Consider the following 23,981-nt stretch of genomic DNA (forward strand, 5'->3'; position numbering starts at 1 on the left):
AGAACATCCAACCTCCACAGAAAGGCCAACAAGCTTCAACCTACAACCTTCTTGCTTTAAGGCACTAGTGCGAACCACTTTTCCCCATTTCAGCCCAAATCCTGCATCTTCCTGTTTCTGACTCCAGGCCAGCTCCACTAACACTTTCTCATCAGACACTGCCACCTAGTGGAGGAAGTCTTAGTTCCATTTGAAGCTTCAGATGACAGTTAGTTCCTTTACAAAGAGGTGGAGGTGGTGGGGCCACAGCACCATCATCACTGAGTGCCATAGGACACTTAACCTTTGTTTCCATGTGCTGGGAACTTCCTGTTGTTCCAAGGAGGACTGGAAAATGTGTGAAAACCTCCCAGTCAGTTCCTCACAGCACACTTCAATCATTTCCCTCCCACAGCATCAGGACCAGGGCTTTTTCTCTCTTTGGTCCCACTAAGAGATTTCCACACAAACACCTCATCAGTGGGACTCTCAGAGCTACCAGCCCTTTGCTACAATCACAAAGCTCTTCATTGAAATCAATGATATCAAAGCTGGAATCAAATGAGTCCAAGTCTTCTGCTGATTCAGCATCACATTCATCTTTGCTCCTTGTTCTGCATCCCCACCATGGACTTCATTCCTTTCCAAGCCAGCCTTGAGTGTCCTTTATTCAGCTCATCCTCTGCTTTACTTTTACACCTGATTTTAGCTGCTTTATCTCTCTTTCAACAAGTTTCTGTGCCTCAATCTTTTTCTTCTCTCCCTCATAACAAGACAGCTTCTTCTGCCTGAGAACATGTTGGAGTGATTTACTAATCCAGGGCTGCTTATTGGGGAAAATACTTCCTGTTTCCAAAGTAATCCCCATTTTTCCCAGAAAGAAATGTAAGTAGAAATCGATGATCTAAGTGAGAACATGAGCCTTTAACAATAGCAGCAAAATATCTCTCCAATCTCAATACTCCCTCTCTCGACCTCTGGAACACCAGAGGTCACAATACATTGTGTTGGGTCACTCCTCGGCCCACTCAGCTGCTTCCATGTCCATCCATGGCATCATGGACATCGGGGTCACCACTCCCGCTCTGACCCTCTCTAGCCGTCCTCTGGCTCAGCAAATCAGACAACCTCATGTCCTCTAAGTGGTCCAGTAATAAACACCAGCTCCCCCTCGAGAACACTCCATGCGTAAGATTAGGTTTTTTCTGCGTCCCTCTCTTGTGGTCCATCATGCCTCGGGCCTCCAGCATCCTCACCCCCCTGTGGTCGCCGAGATCTTGTGTAAAGCAAACAAAACACCTTTTCCTGCACCTCCCTAACTTATCATCTTTGGGACTCTTTAATCAAAAGCCTGATCCTAATTATCTTCTTGACTTATTGACTTGTATTTATATATATTCTTCAACGTTACTCATCATTTTAAAACTCTTAAAACGCTGCTTTCACGTCCCTGCATGCGTTTCCTGTCGCTTGCCTTATCTAATCATCAACATCCTGTACACAGAACTCTCGCTGCTGCAAGGCCTCCACTCTGACCTAGAATCTCCTTTCACAAGAAAATCATTATAAGCGCCTATTCTACTAAAAGATCCAAAAAAAAAACAACCACTTTAATCAATTAAGTTTAAACATATAAGCAATTACTCCTGCATACATTTTATCACAGCTAAACGCTGCCTTGAAACAACTCCTGTGTGTTAACACTAACTTCATTTTAAAACTCACATTTCCTATGTTATAGCCTGTTTTTGGTACAGCCTTTTTATTTCATCTTGCTCCTTTGATGTAACAATACCTTCTCATTCTAGTTTATCAGACTTAACCAAAATATATGCTTTCCTTCCTTTGGTCCTTCTCTAAAGCAAGAAACTCCTATTCAGTTCCTCTTTTCTGTCACTTGGTACAGGGCCAGCTCAAGTTCAGTTAAACGCTAAATTAATTTGAGGCCTTTTGCCTGGAATCAATACTGTCATGTGTGTTTATGGACTCTATATGTCTGTAAGCGTGTGCAATCCTTCAATAACTCATATCATCCTCACAGTAGATTGGCTAATCATAGCGCTAGCCAAAGGCTCGTGACCCACAAGAGACGAATTGAGCCACAACTCCCTTAAAGGCACAAAATGCAATATGTATAAAAAGTCATTTCTACGTATAAGCTCTCCCCTTTATCCTAAAAATAAATCTATGTAATATCTGTATGTGTGTCTTCTATTCATTAATGTAATTGTCAGTTATTTTCTCTCTTTATTTTACCTTCTTTTTGTTTACCTCTTTGTTTGTGACGTGGACATCCCTAAACCATCCTGAGTTCCGGCTTCAATTTCAACCCAATTGTACCCTCTATTCTCGCAGTCGAACTCGTCTGGGCTTCACCTTCCCACTGGCCCCTGTGCCCTTCTCTTAGTGTCCTTTGTTGTCTTGTGATCCCCAGCAAACACAGTCTGTTTCTTATCTGTTTCTTCTCTGTTGCTCTTTTCAGTATTTTCCTTTTAGATTAAATCCCAGCCTGGCAAAATATCCCATTCAGTGTCTTTAAACAGTTATGTCACACTGTTCTTACCAGCCTGCAGTTCACCGTGCATTTTCCATCACGTGCTTTTCTTCCATGCTGCTGCTGGTATCGTCAGTGTAGTTTCAGTTGCACTGTCTTTTGCCTGCTGTTAATTCTTGAAGTCCACGATGTTCTGTCGGTCTTCATCAGGAGATTAACTGTCCTATGAGCTTCTTCTCAGGATCGGGACAAGTGGGAGGTCAAGCTGTAAAATTTTAAGCCAAAATCTGGCCTGTTTTCCTCCCAATTCTGTTAATCAATGGTTTTGTACTCAAGATTCTAGGTTGAAAGAAGTCCACCTGTATTGACACACTAAAGCATACAATTAATATCCTTTTCATTTCTTTTCTTAAAACCTCCATTTGCTTCATCTGCCTGGAGTTTACCTCGTATGTTTCTCTCTCTGTGTGCTCACTTGTCACAGTCAGTTCCTTTTATGGGCATGCAAAGTTCCTGTCACACACACCATTTCCTGTCAACCTTGCAGCTGCTCAGAACCATATTTTCTGTTTCTATCTCTCCTGTTTTGTTTTTTTTACAGGCTAATAAAACTCTTGTTTTACTAAGTCTTGATCTAAAACAATTCACCCTTATTTCACGCACACACTTCTAAATATACTAAATTCTTTGCGTTTGTCAGATCGTCTCACACACACACCGCCTTTTCTCTCACACTTCCACTTCTGCACTCACTCTACTATCAACTTTCATAGTGTTATTATTATTTATTATTTTGTACAAATCACACCCAATCACTCAAAACCTGCTACTCACAGCATTCACACACTTAAACTGTGACAAGAGTTGAGGAATATACTCACAACACGCTTTCGTAAGAGTATTTCAGACATGCCTTTCATAATCAGAAAGAGCAAGTCAAAGAAAACAATTGAAACCTCTATTAATTCTCACAGCACACACATAGAATAGAAAAAATAAAACACACCAGCATTTATTGCTGATGAGAGGTTACTCCTAAAAGTAATATGTTAGTCTTAAATATATACAGTGCACTCACTATATTTATATATCAAAACTCAGTCAATTACTATACATCCACTACGGCAACTCAAAACTTTATTTATAGCCCTCTAATGAACATAAATGGCGTCTTAAACACACACTCAACAATGTTTGCAGCAATATTTGTAAAACCAACTGTGGTTTAAACAGTTCACTGCTGACTAATTTGCATTTTCACACTCACACACACACACAGTCTAAAAATAGCTCCAGCACTGCCTCAGACTCCTTTCACACAGAGATCTCTTATTTTATATTACAAAGACGTCTTATATTTACAACCACTGTCACATCTGTCAGCTTTAGCGCCTAAACAATTTCGACAAATTTAAGTTAACGGTCCAACCGATAAAGTCCAACTTTTTTGTGATCAATTAACCAGTATCTGTCCAACAGTTTCTGGCCTCATCTCTAAAATCCCTAACTCAATTTAAAAGCGTCAACCAACCCAAACTTTGCCTGAAGCTCTATTTTTGGCATTTCACAGCCAAGGCTTACCCCGAAGTTTTAAGTTAAAGTTACACGCCCGAAGTCCAACTTCTGCTGGCCAAAAAAGCGCAGACTACCGTTCCAAACGGTAAGGAGACTCTAACTCCTAGTTATTCTGGAGTGCCCCAAGCTCCACAGTGACCAACTGACTATCCCTCTTCGAGGACAATGCCTAAGCGTCCTTGGCATTGGCAAGCGTTACCTCTGAGCACTGTGCTTCCTATCAGTCCAACTGACGTTCTTGAATAATTTATAATACTTTGGAACAACAGTAAAACAGCCAAAAAAGTGTAAGACTGAAGCAGGTCCAACCTTATAACCAATACGGGCTCCACCCCAAACAATAACCAAATTCCCTAATATACTAAAATCACTCAGCAGTCCAACTGCTTTCCACGGTCCAACCGTATTAAATCCTTTAGCGGTCCAACCGCATTCAATCATTTTTAGCAGTCCAACTGCATTAAATCCTCAGTACTGTCATGAGATTCTCATCAAAATCAAAGCAGACATTCCCCAGTAATTTCAGTGAGTAGACTTTAATTTGTAATGTCCAATTTGGCACACTTTGGAAATAATTCAACAGGTAGTGCCTTACCTTTGGATAAGCGGCTTAGAACAACAATGAGAAAAAGAGAGCTGATTATTAGCTCATCAAAACACAAAACAAAATCACAATGAATTATCGGTTAATTTCATTTAAAATAATTCATTAAGTATTTATGTACAATTCAAATTAGTTAATTACATATTTTGTTGGTTTGTTTTCTATTTTAATTATTTTACTGACACATTTAATGAATTATTTAATGATGTATTTATTTAATTCACGTTGCTACTCCTGGCCCTGCATCGCTGTTCATAAATACATTTTATTTGTCAGCTTCACCCATCAAAGTCAGGGGGCGGGGTTAATGCTGATCAAGTCAACACCCAGTGGGTGCAGTCAAAGCAGTCCCTCAGTCCCAGTATAAAGTCTTTGGTCCAGACTGGAACAACTGTGTGCCCAGTTTGAGCTCTCTTCAGTCCTGTGACCTGACAGACCCAGAGGGGCCATCACATCACATTTAGAAGCTCCCATAATGGAGCCACAACACATGTCCAACACTTAGTCTGTCTTGTTGGACCAACTGGAAGAAATGATTCAAGGACTTAGTCACAGAACAGAGATTCAAATCTCCAAAATCCAACTGGCTGCATCAGGACATATAGTCTGAAACTCTGCACAGTTTCCTGTTTGAAGCTGCTTCCTGTTGGCTTCAGCTGTTTGGAGTTTCCATTTTCTAAACTTCTACATTCTGAACCTTCTTCAGCTCTGAACAGATGATGAAACACTGAATGATTTCAAGCTCACACTTTGTCTAATAAACTTACATCTTTCATTCTTTATACAGATTGTGGGGCTGTGATTTGTCAGAGATCAGCTGTGATTATCTGGCAGCAGCACTGAAGTCCAACCCCTCCCATCTGAGACAGCTGGAGCTGTGGGGAAATAACCTGAAGGATCCAGATGTGAAGCAGCTGTCTGATCTTCAGCAGAGTCCAGACTACAGACTGGAGACTCTGGTGTAAGTAGAGTGATGGAGTGAGTGGGTGGTGCTGTCAGCAGTATTGTACTAAACACAGTCAGTATGAAGCAAAGATCCAGTGTTTCCTGTAAAGCTGCAGCTTCTCAGTGAAGCTGTGAGAGGAGAATGGTGACAGGCTTCAGGATTGGACACAAACACTTCCTGTTTCTGACCTTTATGGTCACCATAGTAACGGCTGACACGCTCTGATCAAACACTGTCAACAGCCAATCAGCTCTCTGAACAAAGCAGCACGCAGACCAATGACTGCATTCGTTTCCAAGTTTAAAGCAGTGAAGAACACAGTCTGTAGGTGAGGAAGAATTTAGTGAGAGCAGATGTTTGGATGGAATTCCTCCAGTTAACAGCTGGAACCGTCCATCTGGATTGTTGGGCTTGTTGTTGGGGTTCCTACAGAGCTCAGAGTGGACACACCAAGGTTCTTCTAATGAATGAAAGTCCAAACTCAAACTAGGAGGGAAAAACATTTTCATCAACTTCAATAAAAATCCAAAGATTAGAAAAAGTGAAGCAACAATGAGTCCTAGTACAGTCCCAGCACTGAAGTCCCTGCTGCTCTTTATACTGGATGTGCTGCATCACTGACTGACAGCTGATGAAGAGTCTCTGGAAACACTCGTTTATCTCCTCTGCTCTTCCTTCTTCTCTCTGCAGGTGGAGGCTATGATGGTAAACAGGACGGTGTGTGTGCTGAGAGAGGAGGAGCTGTGTCCTGATGATCCAGAGAGGTTGAAGCAGCAGCAGCTTGTGTGTAGAGACGCTCTGACTGGGCCATGTTACTGGGAGGTGGAGAGGAGAGCTTCATTCAGCAGTGACTGACAGAGGAATGAGAAGAAGTGCAGATGACTGTCAGTGCTGCAGAGTGAACTGCTCTGAGAACAGCTCCACTGTCAGACACAATGTAGAGTCCAGCATCATCCCTGTGTGTCCCTCTGGATCTGACAGAGGATCATCAGTGTATCTGGACTGCTCTGCTGCTGCTCTGTCCTTCTACAGTCTCTGCACAGTCTCTGTCTGACTCTGGCTACATTTTTGGCATTTATATTCTTGGTTGCTCTCTTTATATTTTTCACATGCAAAATGTGCCCATCTTTGGCAAGATTCACACTGCACCTGGAAAGGAAAAATAAATGGCTCATATTCTGTTTGGTGAATACTATTACTCAACATTTTAATTATGATTGGCAAGTAATGATACTAAGACTTATGTGTTTCTTTTCTTTTGTTTTGTTTTACCATTTCAATCATGCTGCGGTCAGCGTTAGCATCTAACATGGAGAAAACAATGCAGTAGTCCTCAGCGTTCCCTGAAACACAATCATAGTTAGGTTTTAATCAAACATTATTTATTGAATAATTAAAAAATAATAGTACATTTTTTCCAAATATACTTCCTGGAAAATTAGTCTAAATTAGACTTTGAGAAGGGTCTTATCTGAAAGTGTTTGAAGAGCACTATTTGTACTGTGCTGTTTGAAAAGCACTATTTAAATTGGAAGTACGCACTAACGTGATAAGGACTTTACTGGACTTACCTCGATTTTCAAGTAGGGTGCAAGCTATCTGCATTCGCTCCAGCACAACTGGCTCTGTAGTGGTTGACACCTCACTGACCTCTCCAAAATCAAGGTAGTGTTCTGCAAACTGTGAGATTGATCATAATTAGAATGTAAAGTCTTAATTAGGTAAAGGATAGGATAATTATAAGCCACAAGGCTTCAGCCTATTCCTTTTTCAGTTACTGTATGATTAAGTACTTCTATGTAAAATGATCATCTTTGTTGTTGTTGACCGAAATAACTTTCACTTCACTTAAATTCACTTAAAGTCTTAATTCTAGCTAACAAGAAACTGAATCATTTGAATACGGGTTACCTTTAACAGTAAAACTCCACAACTGCTGGAATCCTGTCGCTTGTTGTGTTGCATAGTCTGTAACTGCCACTCCATGGTGTCTTCATGCCCTCTCATCCTCAGAAAATTCCTAGTTGAACAAAAGTGTTTGTAATGAAACAAGATTTTTTTTTTAATCTAAGAATAACACCTCAGTATCATACATACCTCCAGTTGCGCAGAATTTTCCTGTCATAAACACCTTCATTCCCATGGGGTCTATGAGCAGTATTTTCTGTGCAGAAATGTTGACAATCTAAAGAAAAAGTTAAATTAAAAATTACAATTGTTTGTGCCACTGAAAACTTATTTAAAAATAACACTTTGTGCAAGAAACTGCTTCACAACAAATTATGCAAATTAATAACAAAATGAACACATACCACAAGAATCCAGTGTGTACCAAAGTTCACAGGGCACAGCCACGTCTTCAACTGGGAACTTCATCTGTGGGATTGGAAGTGCAGAGTAATTTGGATTTACTTAGGTACCATGCGTCTCAGGGTGTTTTCAAATATAGTCTTCTTTAAAGGAACCGAACTCTTTCCTCAGCAACAGAAAGGAGTCAACTGTTTGGACCACTTCTGAGCTTTCAACATACCAGTTGAGGCATCTGAACTGCCCAGAAAACAACGAGCTTGCAACTACTGAACAGCAGGTGTGCAGCATTCTGCACAAGTATACAAAAATGTTATAGAACAGTAAATAGTGTTTTTTTTTAATTTCAAAATTAGTAGTGTTAAGGTTCAAAATTGAGGAGGGAGAGTACAAACCACTCTTGGTCCAGAAGCTCTTGGTCAAACAATGATTTTAATGAACACACGTGTGGGAAGACACTCTGTACGCAGACAGCCAGTAGTCCTCGACTTAATCAAAGCATGAACAGATATTTTATAGCATCAGGGTTTGATTTACTGACGCCCCTTCATGCGTCACAGATACATTCTATACATAGATCAGATCAACATCACCATGACTTTTCACCCAGAAAATCATCTTCTATTTTCATGGCTTGGTACTTTCCGTTCTTTGTCTCAAAGTGAATTGTTCCTCTTTCTTGTCGAGACATAACTAATCTCTCCTCTAAATAAGTCTAACTAATATGTGTGTATGTGTTGACCTCACATGCTCTGTGTCACCTCTTCACCTCCTACTGTCTGTGTCTCGTCCTCAAATGCTCTTTCTCAATTCACCTGTTGCACTTCTGACCTTTCACCAGGACAGAGGCTCACTGAGACTATGTGTATGTCTTCTACTAAATAAATGTTTTAACCAAGAACCTCTACTAAAACCTTAATATAAAATGATCTGATATATAAGTGTTTTGTAAGCATGTATTGCAATTCCTTCTATGGCTCCAAGTCACTTGCACAATAGATTGTCCGAACATCGCGCCGAACAAAGCTTCCGACCCCCAATTAATTGACCGAGCTCCAACTCTTTAATAAGCACAGATATGCATTGTGTATAAAATAGTCATAACTGCTTAAGGCCTTCTTAAAGCTATCTGTTCCTCTGTTACAGCAATGATCATTTTGAATAACCTAGTAATTCAAATGGCCTCGTCTGGCCTGCTCCTCAAAATAACTATCTGCTTTCACGTCTGCATACAACTTCCTGTCAGCCTGCAACTCAGTCTTTCTGAAAGAGACACTGTTCAACCCCTGAATGCAATATAAACTCCAGATTATATTATTAATGCAATGGTAATGATGACAATTATTTAACAATAGCAGTAAAATAATTTCCCTGCTCCACAGTAGGTAAATGACATTTCTTACTTACCTTTCGTCTCTCAATAACACGGTGCAGATATGCATCAATGACCTGTTTTGAAAAATCTGAGTTTATACAACAACAGCAACAATTTTTGAAGTAACTGCTTGAGTGCTGTACACAAAAACATCTAAAGGAATAGAATTGCTGATAAAGGTTCTTTCTGCATATACTGGAACTGGGTATTATGATGTCACAACATCTGTGTTGTGGTTGATAACATTTTTTCCTGTTGAAGTGAATGGGTGAAACCTTATCAGAGTTTTGCAATATAACCCCCCACCTACCCGCACATTTTAAACTATTAATGGTCTCTGCACTGCAAATGCTTCAGAAGGAGCAGAACCTCGAAATCAGACTCAATAATGATAAGTTCTCTTACCTCATCAGAAACCACCGTGACCCCTGCAGTGTTCGAAAAGAGGAATCCAATAACTTGTATGGTCCAACAGCTGCCTCCAAGCGCCCAGTATCCTTTGCACGCCATAGCCTCTTTACTAAAAGAAAAATATGATAAGTTAGCTCAGGCATGCATGAGATTTGTAGTGGATAAGCTTGGTAAAGGCCAACGGGCCACAACAGGAAAAAAGTCAATACAATAGGCATGCATTTACACGCAGAGAAATAGGAAAGGTACAGCGGGTGGGCAAAATAGAAAATTACTGACAGGCAGATCCATTTCCAGACTTCCACAAGCTCAGTGCACGTTGCATGTTTCTTTATATCCAATATGAGTTGAAGACTTCAAAATGCAAACAAAGTCATGCAACAGTCAATTAAGTTGCAACGCCAAACTGGCAACAAATGACCAACTGGTCAAAAAGAGTTGTTCACTATGTCACCTTCATTTTCTAAGCTTTGTTTCCGGGAGGGAAGTTCTTGTTCACGCGTTTCTGGTCCTGGAACACAATTAAACTCCTTGTGTCAGCCGTTTTGGGTGCAGAATGAATCCTCTGGACTTTGCTGGCACTGAGGGTTAGCAGTAGGATGGCAGGGAGGCATCTTCAGGTCTGTGCTGCTGTTCACCGTCTGACTGCGAGTTGGGTATTTTTAATTGTCACTGATATTTACATGGTGGCTTCTTCTGTATGGCTTGATATGGTCAATGCTGTAGTGATTTCTTAAAGTTGCTCCTTCTGTGTTTTTTTAATCTCACACATTTGCCAGCGATGTCTTGAATGGTGTAGGGTCCTGAAAAATCTGGATCAAGTCTTCCTCCCTTCCTTCCACGTTTCATGTTCAAGAGAAGAACTTCATCTCCAACGCTGTACACAAGGTTTCTGTACTTCTGGACTCGTCTAGCATAAGCTTATGCATAAGCATAAGATTGTACTTAAACTGAAATATGACACCTACTCAGTGATTTACAACATAGAGGTAGGTTGTTTCCTCTTAAACATTTTAACTGCTTTCCTTACAAAATGAACTGGAAACCTATAAGTTCAGTCTCTGAGGTGCTCTGGGATTTCTCTCAGGGTAACGTCTGCCTGTTTGGTCAGAGTCCATAGTGCTCTGTGTGGAAAGTTCAGGTGTTTGAACATTGGTGGTTTCACGTAAACCCTGAACCTCAGGTGGTGAAGCGAGGGCAAACTCTTCTGAATCTTGAGGTGTAGATGTGTCCTCTCAGGTTGCTCTGGAACCACGTGACATTCTGCATCTAGAATCTGATCAACATGTCTACACCAGACTAAGTTGGCTCCAACATTTATGGTGTATATCAGCGGTCCGGTCCGTGAACGAATCGTGCCAGAATGCCATTTCTGACTTGGGTCTCTGTAGTCTCTGGCGAGAACTCTTTGTCCAACATTGAAGAACCTGGTTTTGTTTCTTGTTGCTTCCACCATGGAAGACTGTTTATCTTGGACATCCTTGCGAATGTCTGGTTTCAGCAAATCTAGATGTGATCTCAGATCTCATCCCATGAAGAGCATTGCAGGTGTGTGTCCAGTTGTTGCATGAGTGGTAAGACAGTAAAAAATTGTCAATTTTCTGTTGTAGCGGTTTCCCCTCTGTGCGACTGGCTGGTTCAGCTTTGTTGCAGGATGATGGTGAGCTGAAGTGATATGTCGTATGCCGTTACTCCCAAGGAAACACTGGAACTCCTCTCCAGTAAACTGATGACCATTGTCACTTACGAGCTGTTGTGGCAGACCTGTGCGTGCAAACGGTGACCAAAGACTATTGATCATGCTGGCAGCTGTTGCTTGCTTTACGGGGAAGATTTCTGGCCACTTTGAGTGGGCATCAACCACAACCAGGAACATTTGGTCCATAAATGGGCCAGCATAGTCTATATGAATGCGTTGCCATGGAGCGGATGGCCACTCCCACGCGTGTACAGGTGCTGTTTGAGGCTGGCGCAGCGTCTGCTGGCAAACAATGCAGGATTTAGCCATATTCTCCATTTCACAATCAGTGCCTGGCCACCAAACATAGCTTCTAGCAAGACCTTTCATCTTAACACCCAAATGTCCATCGTGCAGTGAGTCCAGTACCTTTGTACGTAGTTTGGGTGGCAGATGACACGAGTTCCCCACATGACACATCCTTGGCAAACGGATAGTTGGTCTTTGTGGGTGGAGTACGCAGAGAACTGAGTGTCACTACAGGACGGCCAACCATTCACAGTAAGATCGTTTGACAAGATTGTGTTTTGGCTCGTTTCTCTTTTCACCTGAGCACTTGTGACAGGTAGGGGTTCCATTTGTGTAACATGAAACACAGTAGCTGGATCAGTCATTTCTTCGGTGGGTTGCATGTGTGGAAGACGTGAAAGTCCATCTGCATTTCCATGTAGCTTTGTCCCTTTGAACTCAATGGTGTAGGTGTGTGCACCCAGGAACAAAGCCCAAGCAAGCGTGCCGCAGCCATGGTTGGAATACCTTTCTGAGGGTTAAAGATGGACACCAGCGGTCGGTGGTCTGTGATCAGGGTGAAGTGTCGTCCATATAAATACTGATTAAACTTCTTCACTCCCCACACTAGACTGAGTGTTTCTCTGTCTATCTGCGTATAGTTGCGCTCGGCTGCATTTAGGGACCTTGAGGCAAAGGCAAGTAGTCGTTCGGATCAATCAGGCATTTTGTGAGATAGCACGGCACCAATGCCATATGGTGAGGCATCACAGGCGAGGCGAAGTGGTAGCTTGGGGTCAAAGTGTGTCAGAACCTCCTCTGATGTAATGAGCTGTTTAACTTAACTAAATTAAATGCCTCTTCATAGTTTTTTGTCCATTTCCATTTGACATTTTGTTGCAGCAGAGAGTTCAGCGGGTGCAGGACTGTTGAAAGGTTTGGTAGAAACTTGTGGTAATAATTAATTAAGCCCAAGAATGAACGTAGCTGACTCACATTTTTAGTGTCTGGTGCCTTCAGGACTGCTTCAACTTTGTCCTCGGTTTTGTGGAGCCCATGTCTGTCGATCTTGTGTCCACAATACTCAATGGCATCCTTGAAGAACTCACATTTGTTTTTGTTTGCTCTCAATCCATATTTTTCTAGCCTGGCCAGGACTGCTGTTAGGTTAGCCAGATGAGTCTCCTCATCAACACCAGTGACTATTATGTCATCCAGAAAACACTGTTCCTGGAATGCCTTGTAGGACCTGATCCATGGCACGTTGCCATACTGCTGGGACACTGGCGATACCAAATACCAGCCTGTTGTACTGATATAGGCCTTTGTGAGTGTTTATCACCACATATTTCCTGGATGTCTCTTCTACTTCCAACTGGAGATAAGCCTGGGCAAGGTCAGTTTTTGAAAAGTGTTTGCCACCTGCGACTGCTGTGAATATGTCTTCTATCTGCGGAAGTGGGTACTGATCTATGTGGAGAACTGGGTTCACTGAAACCTTAAAATCACCACAGATCTGCACTCTGTCACTTGCTTTCTTGCTTACTGACACTATTGGTGTAGCCCAATCTGACCATTCCACCTTGGTGAGTATTCCTTGCTCTTCCAAGCGCTGGAGCTCTGCTTCGACTTTGGGGCATAAAGCATAAGGTACAGGACGTGCCTTGTGAAATCTTGGTTTTGCATTGTCCTCCAGTATGATCTGTGCTTTAATATTTTCAGGGTGCTGATTCCATCTTTGATCACCTGGGCACGGTTATTAAGTTTCTGTTTCAGTCTTTCATCCACAGAATGTGCACTCGGGCCTCGTTCCAGTCTCATTGACATAAAGTTCCAGGTTGCGTTTCTTTTTCTCATATTCCACTTTCACTTTTCCCAGAGGAGTTATTCTTTCACCTGTGTATGTTTTCAGTCTCACCGAGGTGTGTTTCAGTTTCAGATTGGGGAATTTGTCTCTGTAATCTTCATATAAGATCAGTGAGAGGGCAGACCCAGTGTCCAGTTCCATCTGTAACTCAACCTCTTGTATTTTTGGTGTGAGCCATATTGCATCATTGTCTTTCTATTGCATTGTGTACAGCTCCAGGCATGCCAAATCCTCCTGAGAATCATTTGAGTCTTTCTCAGTTACTTCATGCAGCTTTCGGTCTCTTTTGCACATTTAGTTTTTGTTTGATGCTGCGCAACAAGTTGTATGTTTTTCCTCCCATGACACTCAGGAACACAGCAACTTTCCTCTCATCCTCTATTTTGTTAGCCAGACAATATTGTTCATCTCTCACCACATATGTTGTTCAATCCTCTTTGCCATTATCAAAAATGTCCATTTGTCCAACGCCTCCTGACATTTTCTCAGTATTTTCAAAAACATCCTTCACTTAAAAGAACTGATGTTACTCACGTCCTCTCTGCAGCGCACTAGCCAGGCGAGTGAGTTAGTATCCACACGGATGATTAGTTGTTTTTGCCGTAACCTTTTTCGTGTCTTTTGGCCACTTTCACAAGGATTTCCCCCTCCTGTCATCCAGTGCACATTGGAGATCCGTTTTAATGCCATTTTTCGGCTAAATTATCCACACCCACTGCCGCGCTATGCATTCTGGGATATGTTGGGCCACGAAGTCTACACTGCCACAGCCTTAAAATTCAGGGAAATGAAGGACGCATTTCACGGCCGCATTTGGAGCAGCCTTTGAATTGGGACAGCCTTCGGCGCGCCGCTGTGACGTAATCGGCCTTGAAATGCGTACTTTAAGGCTGCAGACCCTGAATTGGGATACAGCCACTGACATGAGACAACCCTTCACAATAAAACAGGAAACAAGAAACAGATGCAGACTTGACACTGAACCTATACTAAACACGAGACACAACCTAAGAACTAATCCCTCACTAAGAATAACAGAAACATGGAATACCAATAAACAAAAGCATCGGGATACAAACCATAATACAAAGTAATATAAGAACTGAAAATGCTGGGTCAAAATGACCCAGAACCGTGACAAAAGCCCAGAGTTCAGTTTGGTCTTGAATTCTTTTAGTTTCTTCTCCACGTTCAACGACCGATTTACTTTTTGGTCCTTTGTGAGATGAATTTCCAAATATCTTATTTCTGATTTAACAGGAATCTTACAGTTTATCATTTATGGCAAAGAGTTCACAGTTATTAGGATTTAACGTTAATCCAGATGTCTTGGAGAGTTTTTACATTTTTCACTAGTTATTGGAGCTTGATTTGTTTTATCTTGAAGATGGCTGTTAGAAAGAGTGTGTGTGTGTGTGTGTGTGTGTGTGTGTGTGTGTGTGTGTGTGTGTGTGTGTGAGTGAGTGAGTGAGTGAGTGAGTGAGTGAGTGAGTGAGTGAGTGAGTGAGAGAGAGAGAGAGAGCGCGAGAGGTTGCGTCTTGATTTAAATCGAGTAGTTAATAGTCAGTAAGTGTCCGGCTGCTCCTGTATGCGATTAGAATGATGCCACCTTATCCCATAGTCCAGCCAATGATGCGATTCACATTCGTGTATATACGCAGCTAATCAACATGGTTGACAGGCTATGACAGCGTCCTTATGTGTTTTAGCTAGCAAAGCGGCGTGGCTGATGTGGAGTGAGACATCTGCTGTTGTCAGGCCTGCAGGTATCAGGCTGTTGTTCTCCTTTATCTCATAGTGGACAGAAATTATTTTTTGCAGTGGCACAAATAATTTGTGTGGCATCAGATTTGATGCCGAACAGCTGATTGTTCTGTAAATAGTTTGAAATGTTTATTTTAAAAACGTCTTGGCTGCATTTTTAGGTGAACATCTGCAAAAAACTTTGTTGTTTGCATAACTCACATAACTCATAACTCAAACATTACAAAATCCAAACGCTGAACTGCACCTATGCTTCATTCCAACACATCAAATTAATGACGTTCCTTTCAATAAACCTTGGACACACACAATTAACAGGAGTAACATCCCCACTAATCTGCCTGTTAAACCTAGCTAACCCAGCCTAGTCTTCCGTACATACTGGCGATGGGTATTTATGTACCTCCATACCGTCAGCTGTGAGGAAGACAAACTGTCTTAAACACAAACTGCGGCGGTACTCCCAAGCCAATGGCTTCAGCCGCCTGATGCACAATAGAAAGCAAATCAGTACAACGCCTAATGCAGGTGAAACTGCTGAAACCTAACAGGGGAATAAGACTCCTGATTGAAACAGCTGTGTGAAGCCACAGGCTTACTCTAAAAGGCAACAGCGAACCATAAAACTCTCACCAATCAAACTATATATAAATAATCTAATAAAACCTACAAACTCTTCTGTTGACAAGTTGTTGTGGCTCCTCCAGCAAATGTCCGCAGCAGGCTAAACATGAGGACGCTGATGACGACAACAACAAACACATGAGATGCACTTCTGCACTATTTGCTCCTTTAATTCCACGTGTTACTGTCCACTATACAAATCAGCACATCGAACTATTAAACAAATGCACAGACTGCACAAACACAATGACTGCAACTCACAAAGAATTACACCAATTACTACACCAAACTACAACATCGGCCTATGGCATCAATTAGTGCATAAAACATACATCAAGTTACAGCCAAAAATGCATCACAATGACTCAAGCTGCGGTCAACAGGTTTCCCCTCATGCTCACCCGACCTTTCTGCTCATCAGGTGCGGTGAACAGGTGAGTGCAACCACATTTATCACCTAACACGCCCACGAGTCACGCCTCACACCCGTGCACCAATACAAGGTGTGCATTTAAACCAACCCTCTTAATCCAAAACAAAAAGGAACAACTCATATGGCTCCTACACTTGTGCTCAAGAACTCAGTCCCATATTTTAGGTTATTCTGAATAAATCGTTCATGCCCTCTCTTGGGAAAGAAGCTGTCGTGGTTCCTGGTCCTAAATCTAGTCGTCCAAAAGTTCTAAACGACTTCAGGCCTGCTGCCCTCACCTCAGTCTTTGAACAAATCATCAGAAATGTGATTATGGAAGACACTGAACTTCAGCTTGATTCAATGCAGATTGCACATAAGCCCAATAGAGGAGTGGAGGACGCGCTTTTGATTCTACTTCACCTGATTGTCAAACATGTAGAGAGTAAAGGACTTCAGTTCATCGATTTCTCTGCTTCTTTCAATAACACAGCCCCAGATTTGAATCAAAAGACTTTTAGAACAGTTTGAAATCCGGACAAACCTGAGCAAGTGCAGTCATATAAATATCTTGGGGCCATTGAGTCTGTTTTATCATGAGAATGATGCAGGACAAAGTCTTATAAAAGCAGCTTTGTCCCTGCTGCCGTCACTAAACTTAATAACTAATAACTGTTTTTCTGATTTGATTAATCGTGTCTAATTTCCAAATGTGTGTCTGTCAGGTTTAAATCGATGTGTGTGTTTGTGAAGGGATGACAAACGCTATTATTTTTCTGTAAAGCAAATTTACGTAAAAGTAAAGTAACCTTGATATGTCAGGATGTAGATGTCCCACCCAAAAACGTCATCAGCCCTGAAACATCGGTACTGTTCCAGGCAGCATTGCTGTCCACACGTCCATCAGATTGTGAGAGGCGGCTGCCACGGATGTTGCAGTCTGCTCTCTGTTTCCATGAAACAACCACACTTGAAATGATCATTAAAGCTACCTGTACTAAAGGAAGCTGAGAACATGGCAGACGTGGGACTGACTGTGATCAGACTGTGACGATTGTTCTTGAGCAGATCTACAGGTCAGCTGTTCCACATCATGTTTCTAGGATGGAGCCGTTTGGAATAATGCCGCCCTCTGCTGGACAGATATCGTGTTGTCCCTGAGTCCTTCTGATCCTCAGCACTTTCTATCAGGAGACAACGCACCCAGGTCCCATCTGACGTTGTTCACTTGATGTTCTGAAGCCCAGTACAGACCTTAACACGGGCTCCATGTGGACACATTAGATTAAATGTTTTTTAAGACCAGTTTCTTAAATTACATGACGGTGTGATTTTTATTTTGTGCTTTTAGTGCAGAGAGAGTCTCTGTGGAGGTTGGATGTTCTCCCCGTGTTTGTGTGGGTCCTCTCAGGGGACTCTGGCTTCCTCCCACAGTTCACAGACATTCAGGTAGTGGGGTTAGGTTAACTGGTGAATAAGTGTGAGCGTGAACGGTCGTCTGTCTCCTCACCCTGTGTTAGCTGGGATCCACTCCAGCTCGTACATGCCCGTCAGGCACCGTCCTCATACCTGTTCTGGTAAATCCAGTCCTGGAAGACACAGCTCACCTGGAATCTGTGTTCATGTTATAAAATGTTACATTTCATTAGAAGTTGGTTGTATTCCAGTTTTATGTTGCAGTTTTCACTTTTGAAAGGGAAGGTTAGTCCAGCTCAGTCAGATGCTGAATGCTCTCTTTCAGTACGTTGTTGTATTAAACGATGACTCAGCAGACGACACATTGTAGCCATGTTAAAAATCATGCAACAGACCCTTGGTCACGATGTCATTGTGGGGATGTCTAAAGGCTGGCTTCCTTCTAATAACCGTAACAAGTGTTTATGGCGCTCCTTGTGATGCTGGGTCAAAGTTCAGCCTCTGAAGACCTCGACGTGTTTGAAGTTATCCACAGGGTGCGAGGTCCACTTCAAAGGTGTTCTATGTTAGATGTTGGTCAGGTTAATCAAAATGGAAACTGTTGAGTTTACACATTAACCAACATGGTCCAGCACTAAACATCGTAAAGCCTTTAGTTTTTGGAGAGAGGATGCTGCCATCAAATTCAAAATGGGCTAATATTTTTCTTTAAATGTTTCATTTTCTCACTTTGTTTAAAATACTGGTTTACAGGATTTGCAAATGATTGAATTCTGTTCTTAATCATATTTAACACAGCGGATCAAACGTGGGGAAGTGGGTGTTATATTCAGATTGTGGGATACATTTAGGAAATGTAAAACTTTTGATGTTAATGTTGTTTATTTGCAGGGTTTAAAAATAAATGTGTTTATTGTTTGAAACTCATACTTGGCCTTCTACTCTTCATGGCTGCTTAACGAAGCTAACAGGGTGGACAGTCTGAGGAGCTGGGAAAGAAAAGCGTCTGAACTGCTTTAAATTTCTTGAAGACGTTTTATCCAAGAAGTTTCTTCAGTTCTGAGAGAACGGCGCGGCGGTGGGTGTGGATAATGTTGCCGAAAGAAAACGGCGGAAGAGGGGCGGCTGAAGAGTAAACTTTCAGAAGTAAGTACTGAATATTATGTCACTTATTTATGTGCAGATGTTTAATAATGAAGAACATTAAAACATTCCTGTTGGCCACATGTTGGCAAAGTTATGTGACATTAGTGATGTTTGTACTTTCAGCGTTTACTTGGTTTTAAAGCCTTTACTTTAAAATATACGCCGTTCAATAGTCGACCTTAATCCTACAGAGAATGTGATGATTTTGTGGATAATTAAAGTCAGTCATTTATCCACAAACACAACAAGCTGAAAGTCAGTGATGCTGCTCGGTTTGCAGTCCTGAATATCACGGCACAAGCAGGATTCACTGCACTGTTAATGTTAGCTATGTTATATTGCTGCCTCTGTTCGGTGGTATCGAGCCAAACGCACTTTAACGTGTGTTTGAACGAGCTGACGGTTCACTCGTTAAGCTGAAAGAAAGATGCTTTAATCACAGCAGTCACACATGTGTCCACTGCACCATCTGGAACTCTTCTTGTTTAGCACTCGTAATAACACAAACACTAAATCCTCCTTCTCTGGTGCTGTTGTGTAGCAGTGTGTACACCTGAGACTGTCACCTGTCTGTCTGTCCTGCACAGGGCTGGACTGGGACAAAAAATCGGCCCGGGCATTTTGACTAGAGACCGGCCCACCAAAAATGTGACGTCATTCAGGGGTAAAACCGCAAAGGATTCTGGGAACTTGTGGCAAGAGGTACTAGCGCATGCAGGCTTTCAATTGAACTCAGCTACAGAGCGATAAAAAGAAACACAAAAAATAGCCGGTGTTGTGCCAAAAAGTGATTGCTCATATTTAAATTGCTATAAGTAACTTGTTGGGCTATAATATGTGAAACATATGTCAAATGCATCCCTCATGGATGACATAAAGTCATCTCTCCATCTCCATCTCCTGCTCTTTTATTTCTCTCTCTTGCTCCATCTCTCTCTGCTGCTCTTCTGTCTCCTCTGTCACAGACTTCTCCACTTTTGATGATAAATCAGCCTGGTGCAACATGTAAGGATTGGCACAATTTGTTAAGATTTTGAGGAGTTTGAGAAACTAACCTTAAGCATAAAATAAAATTTACTATCAGTAACTTCATAGCACCCGCCCAGCAGTATATAAACTCCGTCATGCTAGCTAGTACCAGTTATTCTAAGCGACTGTAAAAAGTCAGCACAACGAAAACAAACTACAACTAAACTTGGTTTATATCTGACACAGATAGACAGCAGGTCATAACTTCTTACCTGAAGTTCAGTTCCTCTGCCACTATGACCGGTGGCGGCCTCGGGTCTCTCCTCCTCTTGCCTCCCCTTTCCCTTATCCACCTGCTGGCCTCCACCACTTGCTGATGTTGCTAAATCTGTGGAAGCTATGCCACAGCTACCGCCAAACAATTCAGTTATTTTTACACATTTGGCAGCGTCTGCCTGAAGGGCTTGTTTCTTTTTGGCCCTAATTTTTTCTGCACCTTCTTTCCTTTTTTTGTTCTCCATTTTCTTTAGTTCATCTATAAGATTGCTAAACAAGGGGGAGGGTGCATCCGACCTCCTCGGCTGTAATTGGTCCAGCCCAGAGTCGATCATGACCAATTGGCCAATCCAACACCTTTCATTATTTATACCCTTCCAAAAGAAAAAAAAAAATCGATCGGCCCATAAAAGCAAAAAATCGCCAGCGGCCCACCGGGCAAATGCCCTGTATGCCCGATGGCGAGTCCAGCTATGGTCCTGCACTCTCTCTCTGTTTCTTTCTCTCTGATTGTGGAATAAAAGTATGAACATGTGTTTATAAGTCACACTTGTGTTTGAATCCTGCAGCTTATCACACATTTGATTTCCATGTGTGACGACTGCAAGTGTCCAGAGTGAGGACAGACTGAGGGACCCACTGCTGCACATCATCTGTGAGGCTTTGCAGCCCTGATGATCCACCAGGACAAACTCAACAGTGTGTGAGGAAGAGGAGGAGGAAGAGCCAGCAGCAGCTGACAGATGGAGAGAATAGACAGACTGTTCCCTGTTTGTGAAGGACTGCTAGGAAAGTTTAACATAACTGTCTGTGCTGAATCAGTCTTATTAGGTAATGTTCAAATAATGTTGTCATTCCAGTGTTTCCAGTGTGGGAGAAAGTACTCAGGGCCTTCAAGTTACACACTATGAAAGGCAGCAACAAGTTTAATGTTCAGAAACCTAAAGTCTGTATCAGCAGCAGAATGGAGCTAAAAATAAATGTTGGTTTCAGTTCTATGAAGCTTTGAGTATTTTGGATCAGTAGCACTGCTGTGTTTGTTGCATCATATTGCTGTGATTGTTTATATGCTTTATATATTCTGAGCTAAGTTGATCTATAGTGTTACATCATTTTCTATAAGGATGTTATGTGTTTGTAGACTTTCTGCCCAGTTTGACCCATTTAGCAGACGTCAGCCTGTTTAAGGCTCTGATGTCTATTCTGTATGACTTAAAGCAGTTATGACATGGTCTGATTTTCTCAGCCAATAAAGGAATATTTCATTTATCAGTCTACTCTTCATTCTATCAGACACAGTTATCACAGCTCGTACATTTGCTTTTTACACATATATGTAAGCACTGAGCCACATTTAGTAATGCCAACATATTAAAATAACAATATTTCTCTCTTATATATGATACATCTATATACACACTGTCACAGATACTTGAGTGTCTTTGAGTGAAGATTTAAGGTGATAGGAAATATAAATAACTGCAGCATGAATCTTTGACACAGAGTTCATGCTTCAGAGTTCAGATGTTCAGAGTTCATGGACCGTTGAGGCTGCGAACTTTAAGGCTGCAGACCCTGAATTGGGATACAGCCATCGACTGTGGAAACCTTGCAAGTGGATCGTAAAGGTTGTTACAGAGTCTTTCATGTCTAAATTTGCCGTTAATAATTATATAATTGTAGGAATCATCTAGTTTGCTTACACTGATTACGTTGGCACTTTGTTAGCGCTACAACAACGGTCAGACCCCCGAGGCATCTAAACTTTAGTAAGAATGTGCACTTTTGACACCTCTGGTTAGCATTTAGTGGTCAGTTTCAAACGTATTTGATTTTTGCTTGTTATGAACAAATTCACTTCACTACTTTTCACGATCTGTAACATCAATGCACATTGTTCCATTTACTGCATATTGCACTTTATTCATGTCTCTCATTCCACCTGCAAAAACATTGTAAAGGTCGTCACAGAGAGTTTTATATATGTATAAATACTAATATTCTCTATTTATTCTGCTTTATTGCCCAGATGTTAGTTAGCCTTTGTTCAATTGTCTTTTATATGTCAATAGATACGTATGTCACAAATAAAAGTTTCTTGTAAATTATGTTTTTGTAAAGAATTTTCTCCCAAATCTCTTACATGCTAACTGTAACGTGTTATTTCTGCTAAAACCTGAACTTAAATGTGTATATGGTGTTTATCTGTTTTTCTCTCTGTTTTAGATGCAAATATCAAATTGGAGTTCTGCCTCCAGGCCAGAATTGCAGGAATGCACCACGTGTTGGCTGTTTCACTGCCCTCTGTGCCCCACTTTCAGCCCTGCTGTCAGGGCAAAGATTGAGCAGCATATAAATGGACACATTCAAAGTGCTTTGCCTTTCAAAGGTATGTTGGTATTAAATATACCTCATAGTTAAAGTCATAAATATGCACTTCTTTTCAGCACCTCTGCAGGTCTTTGTTGACTTAAAAGTTATTTTTCACATTGTACAGTTCAGTTCATTCATCAGCGAGAGAAAAAAGTGTTTTCATTAAATATTTTTCCTGTTCACCACATTTCCTGACAGCTCTTGTGATCCACACCATTTTGCTTTCATTATTGAGGACGGCTTGGATATTTTTGTTAATATGTACAATCTGATTGTTAGATAAACTGACTGCATTCTATACAACTACATTTAAATTACATGTTTTTTCTTTTTTTCTCTCTTACAGACAAAATGATGTGCCGGTGCACTTTCACTGCCCTTCTGTAACATGACAGTCATACAGCGTGGGGATATGGCAAGGCAATTATTGTCATGTCAGCATTCAGGACTGCTCCCCACTGAACTCTCCGTGGAGCCTCGTCTCCCTCTCCATGTCTCGTCTCCAGCATCTAAACCATTTCCTGAATCTTGGGTAGAACATTCATGTGCTCCACCCTCTGTGCTAAATGAAACTGGGGCTTGTGGAAAGTCCATGAAAATGAAACGTCCTCACTGTGGTCTTAGTCTTCTTACAAAAAACTTCAAGGCTCACATGATGAGGAGGCATTCAAACAGGTCAATAGATGTTTGCCTGGCCTGTCATCCACAGTGTTTTTGTGTAGAGGGACTTCTTCCTCTTTGTTTTTCAGTTTGCAGAGGACATGGAGCTCTTTTTAAAAGCATGTGCTGACGAGCAGAGACTACAGGTCAAAGCGATGTTTGACATTATTGGACAGATGAAGGCACTGGCTGTTTGTTTGTGTTTTTTATCTGTTGTTTGTTTTTCAGTGTACAGAATTCCAGTTAAACTTATTATAAAATGCTGTTCACTTGTTTCCATACTTATAGTAAAAAATGTAAGTGTAAATGTAACAGCATTGTTTATACTTGTAACTTCAGAGTAAAAAGCTTATTGTTGATGTTAACATTAATGTATTATCCTGTAATCAATAATATTTTTATGCATTTTACGCATTAACCCTCTGATCTCTATCCTGGCCATTTGGGGCCACTTCACTTCACCTTGTTTGACTGCTACACTGCAGTGGACCAAAAGAATGACGCAGGTTTGATCTTAAGGCTCTAATAGTTGTGTGTGTTGTGCATGACATTGCAACGCAAACATGTATTTGCAAGATAGACTGGAATAAATTATGATGCATCAAATATTACACAGGCTGCAGTGAATTGTTGTTGATACAGGTTATTGAGCTTTGAGTTTCCCAGTCAAACGTAGCTTTGACACACATGCTAACACTCTTACTCTTGTACATTTCATAACAAGACACCAAAGCCAAAATATTAGCTCTCAAAAAAAATCCAAAGCTGCAGCTGCAGCACACACAGCAACAAACACTGTTAGTAAATGTGTCCTGGA

The 23,981-nt window shown here is 41.4% G+C and overlaps 1 long non-coding RNA gene across 1 annotated transcript; it reads left to right on the plus strand.

Moving 5' to 3' along the window:
* The first annotated feature begins 5,443 nt into the window (after nt 1–5,443).
* Nucleotides 5,444–6,779, plus strand: LOC146716536 (uncharacterized). Its single transcript, XR_014919217.1, has 2 exons — nt 5,444–5,613; nt 6,289–6,779. It is a non-coding gene; the product is annotated as an uncharacterized LOC146716536 (long non-coding RNA).
* The last annotated feature ends 17,202 nt before the right edge of the window (nt 6,780–23,981 follow it).

Source organism: Copadichromis virginalis, linkage group LG3 (assembly GCF_057382275.1).
Source record: "Copadichromis virginalis isolate Kocher_CV1m ecotype Utaka linkage group LG3, C_Virginalis_male_GT1.1, whole genome shotgun sequence".
Lineage (NCBI taxonomy): Eukaryota > Metazoa > Chordata > Actinopteri > Cichliformes > Cichlidae > Copadichromis > Copadichromis virginalis.